General features: G+C 38.5%; 1 protein-coding gene across 1 annotated transcript in view; it reads right to left on the bottom strand.

Annotated features, from left to right (window-relative positions):
* LOC141446749 (octopamine receptor Oamb-like) overlaps nucleotides 1-10972 on the bottom strand; it is a 191502-nt gene extending 180530 nt beyond the window's left edge. Inside the window, exon 1 of the mRNA XM_074113466.1 lies at nucleotides 10701-10972. The gene's annotated coding sequence lies outside the window, so the exon portion shown is untranslated. The remainder of the gene's footprint in view (nucleotides 1-10700) is intronic.
* Nucleotides 10973-11621: the final 649 nt, after the last annotated feature.

Here is an 11621-nt window from a genome sequence, read left to right on the forward strand (position 1 = left end):
CCCCTTGTTAATTGACGGGTCTTATCTCTCACTGAAGGTGCACCTGGCTAAAATTAAATTGCTCTCCCAATTACGACTGGCATCTAAGAAATATCCAACACTTAGGGTCCTAGGGAAGAAGTATATATTTAACCCTAAAATTGTATGCCAGTTATGCAATTTAAAAGAGTTAGACGATCTGTCGCACTTCTATCTTGTGTGTCCTCTGTATTCTGCCATGAGAAATAAGTTTTTGCACAGATTTATCGGCCTTCCAGATGCATTACGAGGGGGTACCCAAAAAAAACCGGAATTATTTTTTAAAAGCTATTTATTTACAAATTTTTTACAGAACAACCTTATCCCCTTCAAAATACTCTCCATTACAACTAATACATTTGTCCCACCGGTGCTTCCACTGTTCGAAACATTTTTTGTAGTCATCTTTAGAAATGGCTGACAGCTCCTTCTTCGTTTTTTTCTTGACCTCTTCAATGTTGTCAAATCAGTGACCTTTCATGCCCTTTTTCATGCGTGGAAATAAGAAAAAGTCGCACGGAGCCAGGTCAGGCGAGTAAGGTGCGTGGGGCAGCGGAACCATGCCATTTTTAGCCAAAAACTGTGTAACAGAGATGGCTGTGTGTGCAGGTGCATTGTCGTGGTGGAAGAACCAGTCTCCTGTTTGCCACAAATCGGGTCTTTTTTGGCGAACACTATTGCGCAATCTTTTCAAAACTTCCAAATACAAGGTTTGATTGACGGTCTGACCTGGGGGGACAAACTCTGAATGGGCTACGCCTTTGGCATCAAAAAAGCAAATCAGCATTGTTAGGATGTTTGACTTGACGACATTTTTTTGGTCGGGGTGAAGATGACGTCTTCCATTGGCTCGACTGTTGCTTTGTTTCTGGGTCATAACCATAGCACCATGACTCATCACCAGTAATGACCTTTGACAGAAAGTCTGGATCAGTTTCAAGCTGTATGTTTCAAAGCACGACATGTTTCAACTCGATGTTCTTTTTGATTGTCAGTCAGAACTCGAGGAACAAACTTGGCAGCAACCCTTTTCATCCCCAAATCTTCCGTTAAAATTCGCTGAACCGAGCTCCAAGATAACCCACTACTCTCTGTGACAGTTGATCAATTGTCTGTCGACGGTCTGTGAACACCAGCTCTCGAATTTTTTTCAACATTTTCGTCGATTCGGGCAGTTGATGGACGTCCAGAACGAGGTTTGTCATCAATCGACATGTCGCCATTTTTAAACCGAGTAAACCACTCGTATACTTGAGTTTTTCCCATAGCGTCATCTTTGTAAGCTGTTTTCAACATTAAAACACTTTCAGCAGCATTTTTGCCGAGTAGAAAACTAAATTTCAGAGCTGCACGTTGTTCACTTAAACTTGCCATCATAAAAATGAAAAACTAAGATAAAATTTTATTTCTTTTCTCATTCAAGAATTTTAACTTTCCATTCATGAATTGTTTTTAGCGGGGGGGGGGGGATTTTCATTGTGTGATTATATTTTAAAGTGAATACTAGTGTGAGTACACTAACATACACGACTTACCACTAACTGCAGCTCTCGTCGAACTTTAAAACTAACCTTTACTCTGAAATAACATCCTTCCATTCAATTGGGGTGGGGGTCACTTTAGTTTAAAGATGGCTTCCACAATTTTTCTTTAAATTGTTAATCCTCATCGCTAGGCAACAACATAACAGGTCTGTAAATTAAGTAATGAGACTGATTTTTTTTTTTAATTTTTTTATTCAAAAAGAATTACAATTCTATATTGTCACCTCTTCAAAATAACTTCCTTCTGAAGCCACTCAGCGCTGGAGACGTTTCTTCCACTCCTCATAGCAGTGCTCGAACTCCGATACTGGAATAGCCTTCAGCTGGTCGGTTACTGCCTTTTGAATGTTTTCCGACTGTCCCAAAATGAGTTCCCATGAGGTGATTTTTCAACTCAAAGTCACAAGGACTCAAATCAGTGCGAATAAGGAGGCTGAGGAGCCACAGGAATTGTTTTTACTGGCCAAAAACTCTGGTTTATTGAAATTGCTTTTGAGACAAGGAGCATTATGGTGATGTTATACACCCACTTGTTCCTGATGTTTGATCTCACACGAATGGACCCTTTTTCGAAGTTTTTGCAAGAACCTCTCAAGTAAAAGTGTTGATTGACCGTTTTTGACCTTGAGGTAGAAACTCTTTGTGGACGATTCCGTGTGGATATCGAAAAAAAAAACAAATCAGCATGCATTTGATGCATTCGACTTCGGTCATCCTTGCTTTTTTTTGGGCCCTGGAGAGGTTGAAGTGTGCCACTCCATGCTCTGGCGCTTGGTTTCTTGGGTCGTACTCAAACCCACCTGACTTGTGAGTCCTTGTGACTTTTTGCTCTTCCCGAAGTTGAAAAATCACCTCAAGGGAACTCATTTTGGGACAGTCGAAAACATCATTCAAACGGCTGTAACCGACCACAGCTGAAGGCTATTCCAGTATCAGAGTATCGAGCACTGCTGTGAGGAGTGGAAGAATCGTCTCCAGCGCTGTGTGGCTTCAGAAGGAAGTTATTTTGAAGAGGTGACAATATAGAATTGTAATTCTTTTTGAATAAAAAATTTGTAAAAAATCAGTCTCATTACTTAATTTACAGACCTTTGAGAGATTTTTTCATTAAAGTTTTCAATAAAGGGAACTCCCTGGTAAGAGAATTTGGTTGTTCTTCCCTCTAAATACCATTTAAGTATAGTGCACGACGCTGCATGTTTTATATTATAAGGGCCGGTTAGATTTTGTTTTTCAATAAAATTATCTTGGGGAATATTTATTATATATTAGGGATATTAGTCTACTGCATTAAATACATGAGGGCCCTTACCTTAGGGATATTTAGCGCCCTATCATGTGTGCCCCTTCATTTTGCACACAGTAAAAAAAATAGAGAGGGAAAACTCGCCAAAGAGGAATAGAAATCGCCAGGGATGAATGGCAGATGGACTGCAGGAGATGGCGATAAAGGTAGCAGTGGCAGCAAGGCCCCCCAACTGGAATAGCTTCCCCCCCATTCAGTTTGTAGATATTGGGTACTGTGGGCCCTCAAGATAAGCGGCCCCTCCAACAGCTTCACATCATTCTTACTACGCTCGGATCAATATTAAAGAGGTTTTTTTCTCCATTCGTAACAGAGTTAACCTCACACCAGTTAATTCACTATTTTCCATAATTCTATTTATATTTACTTTCTCCTTGTCTACCAATGAAAGACGGTATTGTAATCGTCCAGATTCTAGATTAGAAGATTTAACCGGAAGTAGCCGTTTTGAGGTCTCCTGAGCCCGCCAAAAAAAAAACCGGGAATTCATACAAGTCCACGCTCACAACCATTACACCACCACCCACTCCAGTATTATATTGTCTCGGAGTGAGACAAAGGGAGTATACAGTAATAAACGTAATGAAAACCTGCGATTGGTTTCCATTCTTATCAAATTAATTATCAAAACGCCAATCAGGATCTTTGATTAAATAAAATACATCCAATCGCAAGCTGTTTCCGTTTTTCAATTACAGCCTGGCAGGGAAAACAAATAACTAACGATCTAGACGACACATGTAAAGAGTGAATGCGCTACAAACAGGACGTACGTCATCATTATTTCAACTCGATTAGGCCTAATTTTTTCATACTTCCGTCATTATTTTTACTTTATGATTTTATTAAATATGTCTGACAGTAAGTTGGCGGCAGTGGAGGAAAAAAAAAGTAGGTTAAGTTAGCAACTCTTAACAACTTTATTATAACTGCATGTCATTGGCCATATGGTGAAATAATGTTATAATAAAACTATTTGTGGAGGGAATAGAGTATCCATGGGGTTTGAGAGTACTGGCTTCCATTACGAAGGTTACAGGTTCGAATCCAGCTGCCTAGCCTTTCGTAACTGATTGCGGAAATAGCCCGTTAAACAGCTGTGCTTGATTTTTATTTCCTTTACTTCCCGTCAAAAGGAATAACACTGTGGATGTCTCAATATTTAAATTGAAATTTGAGTTGACATCGAAAATGTAGGATTTTACCGAATATTTGCAAAGGGCAAAATTGACATTTCCGTTTGAGGTCCACTAAGATTTTTGTTTCCTTTTGCACTCCTATTTTTATTTAATTTTAATTTAAGGAGCATCAATTGGCGCCCGGAGCTTTTACCAGTGTACTACCGGCCTCCGGGCATATCTTCCCGTCATTCCCGTTCCTATCCAGTACTAGGGGTTCTTTAAGGTCCGTTCCTATCCATTCGGATATACCAGACCCCTTGTGCAAGCACAGGGTCGTTTTACAATCTCTTGAGAAGGATGTCACCACCACGGGAAGGCTAATATGCTAGGCCTCCCCCATGGCAGAAGTGCCACCCAGGCACTCCCCCCTCCCGCTTGGCCTCCAGAGAGGCGGGTTGAGATCACGCCCAACCAGCAACATTTGTTGGCCTCACTCTCAGATCGTAGAGAAGGCAAACTCTACTTTAGCTCTGGTCAGCCGCTCCTTCTAGCGAAAGGTACTGCCATCGTTAAGCGATGGCTGCGTACTCGTTTATATTGCGGTGTACCCTTCCGCCCAGCTCATGTCCGAGGACAGAGGAACTCTTGTTTAACCAACGGCCACCACGAGTCCTACCTCAATCGCAAGCAATTGGGCTGGGAACCTGGCGCTTGCGCCCGTAGTTCAGTACTTCCCTATTTTATCAATAGCCGCGTGACTGGCCTCCGGGCAGTGTTCTCTCGTTACAGTCAGCACTGTCCATCACCGGACAGTGAGCTGTAAGAAGCTCTTAGGAAGAGAAAAAAAACTAAGGGCTAGCAGCTGGATTCGAACCTGTGACCTCCGCGTTGGAATCCAGCATTCGCTAACCACTCGGCTAATCCGTTCCCTCATTTTACTGTTATGGTATTCAAGTATAAATTTAATGTTTTAGAAAAGTTTACATTTTTAGTTTTTCATGATTATATATAGATCGTAGAAACGTGCATTATTTTGAAATGCCTTCACTCCTTATCTGGATAAAATAAAGGGAAATTGAATAATTTATTCATATTACTGCAAATTCATCCATTTCGACTGAAAAAAAAACAAAAAACATTCCTGTCAAATCTCTGGATGACTCGGAAAATTATTCAAACCGAATTTCCCATGATTGGTGTGTGCGTAAACAGCAGTATAAGTGAAAGCTGTAAACGTCATTCGGAAATACACCCAGATGAATGTGTTTACGTAACACAGTCCATGCTTATGCCCACATTCTGTTCCCTGAGCAAAAAAAAAGCTAATTTGTTCTAGCTCAAGTAATATATACGTGAGTGGGTAAAGATTTATCGATAACAAAATGATCGATTCTCGTGAGAAATTATTCACACACAGTGCTGTCAAAATATATTTTCCATTATCACTTTTCTCAAAATGAAAATAGCGTTGTGATACGTCGTGTGTCAATTTTTTTTTTATTTTTCAATTTTCCTTAATTTTGTTTTTCCGCATTTCAATCAATCGGGAGTTCCTTTATTCGTCTCAAATTTTGGAAATTTTCTTTTAAAATCGTAAATTCATATTCTGAGGTCCCATGAGTGAGAATAATAATAATTAAAAGCTGGTTTTAAAACTCATGAGTTCTAGACAGCGAGCTGTATTCATATTTACTGTGCTTTCCACCAGCTTCAGGTGAGATTACTGCAACACCCCTTTAGGTGAAACAGCTCATCGAGAATCTTCAGGTACCCTTTCAAAGCCGTGGCCAGATATTCCAAAGAAGCCCTACCGCCCAAATTAGGCAGAATTTAGAAGTATTACAGCAAGGGAATACATACTTTCAACCAGGGGAATCGTGTAGGCAGGCACACTGAAGAACATCAGAAGCGGATAACCTCTCTCCGCCTCCAAGTTAGGTTATGTGCTCTTCACCTCTGGCTTTCAAAATTCTCTGTCAAAATACTCTCCACAAATCAGTAATGACTGCTTCTTCTTCCACTTTGAGGAACGCCCTGGTGTATCCAGGGAATCTATTCTCAGTCCTCCACACGCATCCACAGCAGAAGTGGAAATTCAAATGAGAGATTTAAATTTAAAAAAAAAACGCACTCGTGGAAACCACCTTCCCAAGTTAGGGTCGTTGACTGCTATCACCTTTAGCTCCTTATTATATAATACTTTGGAAACGGCTAATAGAAATTATAATGGCGTAGTCTTCATTTATTTATACAGAACACCTGTATGTATGTATAATACACATGTTCCTTATAAGCACTTTATAATGAAGTCATCGTTTGAAGCGCAAGTTTTGCGTCTACTTTATATTTATGTTTTACCAACCAGCTGTTCGACTGAGGAGATGACATTTTTATTTTTATAAAAACATGAAATCTGACAGTAGGATGGAAAAATCAATGCCAGTTTCGGACATTATAAAATTTATTTTGCCGAGCTTTCGACCTAGGGACTAGGTCAGGGCTGTGGAACATATTTACAGATTGTTAACAATGATACTATTTAAATGAACATTTATAATGTAACGAAATTTACAAAAATTATTTACCTAGTTTAGAAAGTAATATTTTTACATTTCAGGGTTGGTCTTCTGTCTTGTCTGTGTTCATGGACTGAGTGTGATCGGTCTGTGTGTGATATGTGTTAGGTTGTGTGGAAGTCAGTGTCGCCAATTGTCACAAGTATTTTTGCAGTAAGTTGGCGTATATGTTGTTTAAATTGTTCGTGTCTGTTTTGAAATTTGAACTGTATCTGTCTAAGATATGTATATCATTTCTAGCACTTTCCTTTTTTTGATGTGTCGGTTTCTGATTTAAGTATCTTTGTGTTTGGGAAATCGAAAGTGTGATGATTTTCTGTGTGCTGTGTAAGGAAAGTGCTGGTGGTGTTCTTTTTTAGTTTTGTGACGTAAGAGTGTTGGTACAGTCTTTTTTCTTTAAATTCTGTGATGTTTCGCAGATATTTTTTGGTGACAGTCTCCTACATTCAATTTCATATATCAGATTTGATTGTTTGTCTTTTTCAGTCTGGTCTTTTAGCTTCGAAAAAAATTGTCTTTCTGAGTTGTTGGTGTTTTTTGTAGTGATTATTGTGTTTGTCGTGTTCTGTAGTAATGTTTTTAATTTGTTTGTGAGTGGTTGTGAGACATATGGTAGTGAGGCATATTTTGTGGGTTCTATGGATAGGTTGGTGTCGTTATGTGTTTGTAAGTTTGTTGTTCCTGATGAGTTGGTTGGGTTGGTTTTTTCGTAGTATGATTTGATGGCGTGGTTAATGTGTTTGAGGGGGTAGTTGTTGAATTGAAGAATTGTTTTTGACCTTTCTGTTATGTCCTGATGATATTGGGTTGATGTAAGTTTTAGGTTGCGCGAGATGAAATTGTTTGCGCAGTTTGTTTTATTGAAATAGGGGTTGGTTGGAGTAAAAATTAAGGAGACGGCCTGAGTATGTAGGTTTTGTGTAGTGTTTTGTGTTACATTTTCCCGTGTAACTATATTTCAGCAGGATTCTCTTAACGGAGGGATCCAGTAACGGTCTTCTCTCGCTTAACCGGTTAAAATTATTAACATTTCCCTAAATTTGCGTAATATAACGAAATGACATTTTTAAGTCTAACTCAGAATGTCTTAAAATTGATTTATCCTAGAAAACTTATCCAAATAAATGCTCTATATCTACGAGAGCGTATTGCGCGTTTTGAACGCAAGTAGAAATTAAAGCAAAAATTGAACTTCTGATCAAGTACGAACTCACCGAGAGAAGTTTTAGATCTATATAATTTCAGTGGCCTGAGATTTTGCAAATAGCTTTGATAAATAATTAACAGGGCGCTTTGTTTCCTTTGGTCCATGGTGGGTAATTTACAGCTTCACTGAGCTTTTAAATCATTAATTTTATAACAGTCTACAAAAGGGGAAACCTTGTTTCAATTATGGCTACAATTAAAAGTTAGAAATTGACTTGTAACTGAGCTTTTATCGCTTTCAAATTGCTTTACCTTTTATTTTAAATGTCAGTTCAATTAACTAGTTTTAAATGTAATAGATTTTACTTTACTTTATGGTTGTTTCCAAATTTTGGGACGACATTTTCGAAGTTTTGGGTTTTTTTTAGCGAGAAATATTCGTGTTGATATACCCTGAGTGTATTTCTGTTTGTATGTCTGTCGAGTTTGTGGTTAGGGTAATTCCATCGGCCTCGACATTAACGCTTTTCAACCAGAATTGACACTCTAATGCAGGGGTTCCCAAACTAGGGCCCGCGGGCTCCCTGAGGACATTTATTCGGCCCCCGCCGCACTTCCGGAAGGGGCATCTCTTTCATTGGTGGTCTCAGTGAGAGGAGCACTATATTGGCGGTGCCGCAAAGCGCTTGAGTCGCCTCATGTACAGTACTACTTCCGATGACGCGCGTGATGCACGCGTCACGGCTCCAAAAAAGTAACAGCCAGAAGTAGGAAGAAAGGTAAAGTACTATAACTAAACCGGACATTGGACCATCTCATTAGCCAAAAGCAGGTCCATAGTTCCCACAGAAATACTGGGCAGTTTGGTGATTTAAATTTACTTGTTCTTCATTTTAAATATTCTATTTGTTCCCATTTTTTTGTTTTTTTTTACCTTAAAATACAGTTTGTTTTACGAGGGTCGTTTGAAAAGTCCGTGCAAAGTCAGAGAGATAGCACCACTGGCGCGTATCGAGGTTATGTTTAGTTAGTAGCATCTCTTGGAAGAACACACCCAAGTTTCAGCCAGATCAGTCTATTTCTTTGTGTTTGGCATTCGTTTGAATCGAGGAAGTCGAGTGATTTTCAAAAAATGGACGAAAAAGAATTTCGTGTGTTGATTACTACTTTATGAAAGGCAAAACGCCTCAGGAGACTAAAGAGAAGCGTGATAAACATTATGGTGACTCTGCGCACCTTCGATTAGAACAGTTTATAAGTGGTTTCAAAATTTTCTGAGTGGCCATATGGGCACAAGTGACGCTGAACGTTCTGGACGTCCAGTTGAGGTTACAACTCCAGAAATCATTGATAAAATCCATGATACGGTGATGGATGACAGAAGAGTGAAGGTGCGTGAGATTGCTAGTGCTGTGGGCATCTCGAATGAACGGGTACATAATATTTTGCATCAACATTTGGACCATGACAAAGCTATCCGCAAGATGGGTGCCGCGATTGCTCACACTTTGACCAAAAACGAAATCGTGTGAAGTGTTGCAAGGACGGTTTGCAGCTGTTCCAGAAGAATCCGCAGGACTTTAAGCGTCGTTTCGTCACTGTGGATGAAACATGGATACATCACTAAACTCATGAGACCAAAGAACAATCTAAACAATGGGTTACCAAGGGGGGAATCTGCGCCAAAAAAAAGCGAAGAACGTTCCTTCGGCCGGAAAGATTATAGCGACTGTCTTTTGGGATTCGCAAGGAATAATCCTCATCGACTATCTGGAAAAGGGTAAAACTATTACAGGTGCATATTATTCATCGTTATTGGACCGTTTGAAAACCGAGCTGCAAGAAAAACGCCCACGATTGACCCACAAAAAAAGTCCTTTTCCATCACGACAACGCACCAGCTCACACCTCAGCAGTTGTGGTCGCAAAATTAATGGAAATAGGGTTCCAACTCGTTTCACATCCCCCCCTATTCCCCAGACTTGGCTCCCTCGGACTACTATTTGTTCCCCAATATGAAGAAATGGCTGGCGGGAAAAAGATTTTATTCAAACGAGGAGGTGATTGCAGAAACGAATGACTATTTTTCAGACTTGGACAAATCCTATTATTCGGAAGGGATCAACAAACTAGAGCAGCGTTGGACGAAGTGTATAAGCCTAAAAGGAGACTATGTTGAAAAATAAAAAAGGTTTACCCCCAAAAAATTAAGTAGTTTTTATTTTTGCACGGACTTTTCAAACGACCCTCGTATAGTCCGGCCCTCCAACAGGTCTGAGGGACAGTGAACTGTGGCTCCCTGTGTAAAAAGTTTGGGGGACTCCTGATCTAATGTATCGATTATTCATCTGAATGCCCAATTTTCCACTATTTTTCTCAGAAATAGTTTTCTTTAAAGTGTTCATAGTTATTCCCCCCCCAAAAAAAAATCATTAGCTTTCCACCATTATCTGAAACATTTTCACCAAGATATTTTTTGAATAAAAGGAAAACTAAATTGCCTTTTTCTTCCGCTATTGCAGGTGAGGTGGTTTTTCTTTACGGCTTGAAATTTAAATAAGTCCAGCCAGAGGTAAGTACTTTGCTAGATATGTATCATAGAACAGTCCCACGTCCTTCCGGTTCAAAGCCAAGCGTAGGTTTTCCTTGAATAATTCTAAGAAAAAAAAAGCTCTGGAATGTGATACAATTTCCATTCATGAATAGCCCATTGTCTTTCACATGCTGCTATTTATCAATTTTGGTGCCTTCGTAAAATAAACATTTTAACGGAAAAGATTTTTTTTTTTTTGCCCATCAATACTTTCTTATTTTTTTGAGATTTTCCCAAACACACACAGACACAGTTTTCCAGAAATCTTGAACTTTGGAAACATGAAAACTCGAATTACAAAAAGATTTTACACGACCCCGTAAAATTAATTAATAGTAGATTAAAAATAAATAAATACTGTTTAGTAATATAATAAAGAAAATAAAATTAGCTCACCTTTATCTAATTATCCAAACATATCTTTATTATTTTTGGTTAAAATATCATTTTTAAAATAATAATAATTTAATATATTAATAACAATAATAATTTCTTTAAAAAATCACACTAGGAGCACTGCAGGTTTAACCCAATAAAATGTATAACTATTACGTACATTACAAAAAAAAATAACCTTAAACCAATAAAACACGTTTAAAAAAACAAAACAGACACTGAAAATTGTGTGACGTAAGAATGCAGAGCAGGTAGCCAACTGGACTAGAAGAACTGTGACTTAAATTCACATCTGCCCCCTCCCCTTTGGGAATAGACCGGATCAACGCTGGCTAACGCTTAACCCTCTAATGTCCAAGTATGTTCCTTTAGTAGTTGTAATTAATGCCATTAATAATAGTAAAGATTATTTTTTTTAAGAATTCCCAAAAATTGCCAAGCTTATTGTATTTTCATCTACGATCTAGTTAAGGGGGTTATTTGTGAACCTCTGGAGTTCCCCACCCCCCAAAAGAAAGAGTGGTTTTCCCACAAAATAACCACCGAGTATGTCAAAAACAACAAATTCCAAAAAAGTGGGCCCTTCCTTCTAAAGAATAAAATCCAAACACATCTGTTACGATACCCATATTTGTAAAAAAAAAACAGCCTAATATAAGTGTAGTGGACTAACCAATAATAGAAAGGAGATTTGTAACAATGTCATTCCAAAATTAGTTAACTAAATACATGAACAAACTGATGATTCATGATGTATTGTTAAATGATTTATTGATTATGCAATCTGGTTGGTTGATGATTGTTACAAGAGATGATGATCATTTGGAATACTACCACGCAAAGGTTTATGTTCTAACAACAAAGCTTTGAATTTCTAATCATTTATACGATTTATTTATTTGGAAACAAATTTCAATCAAA

The sequence above is a fragment of the Rhodnius prolixus genome, unplaced genomic scaffold (genome assembly GCF_049639745.1).
Source record: "Rhodnius prolixus isolate KJV_2025 unplaced genomic scaffold, Rpr scaffold_7, whole genome shotgun sequence".
Lineage (NCBI taxonomy): Eukaryota > Metazoa > Arthropoda > Insecta > Hemiptera > Reduviidae > Rhodnius > Rhodnius prolixus.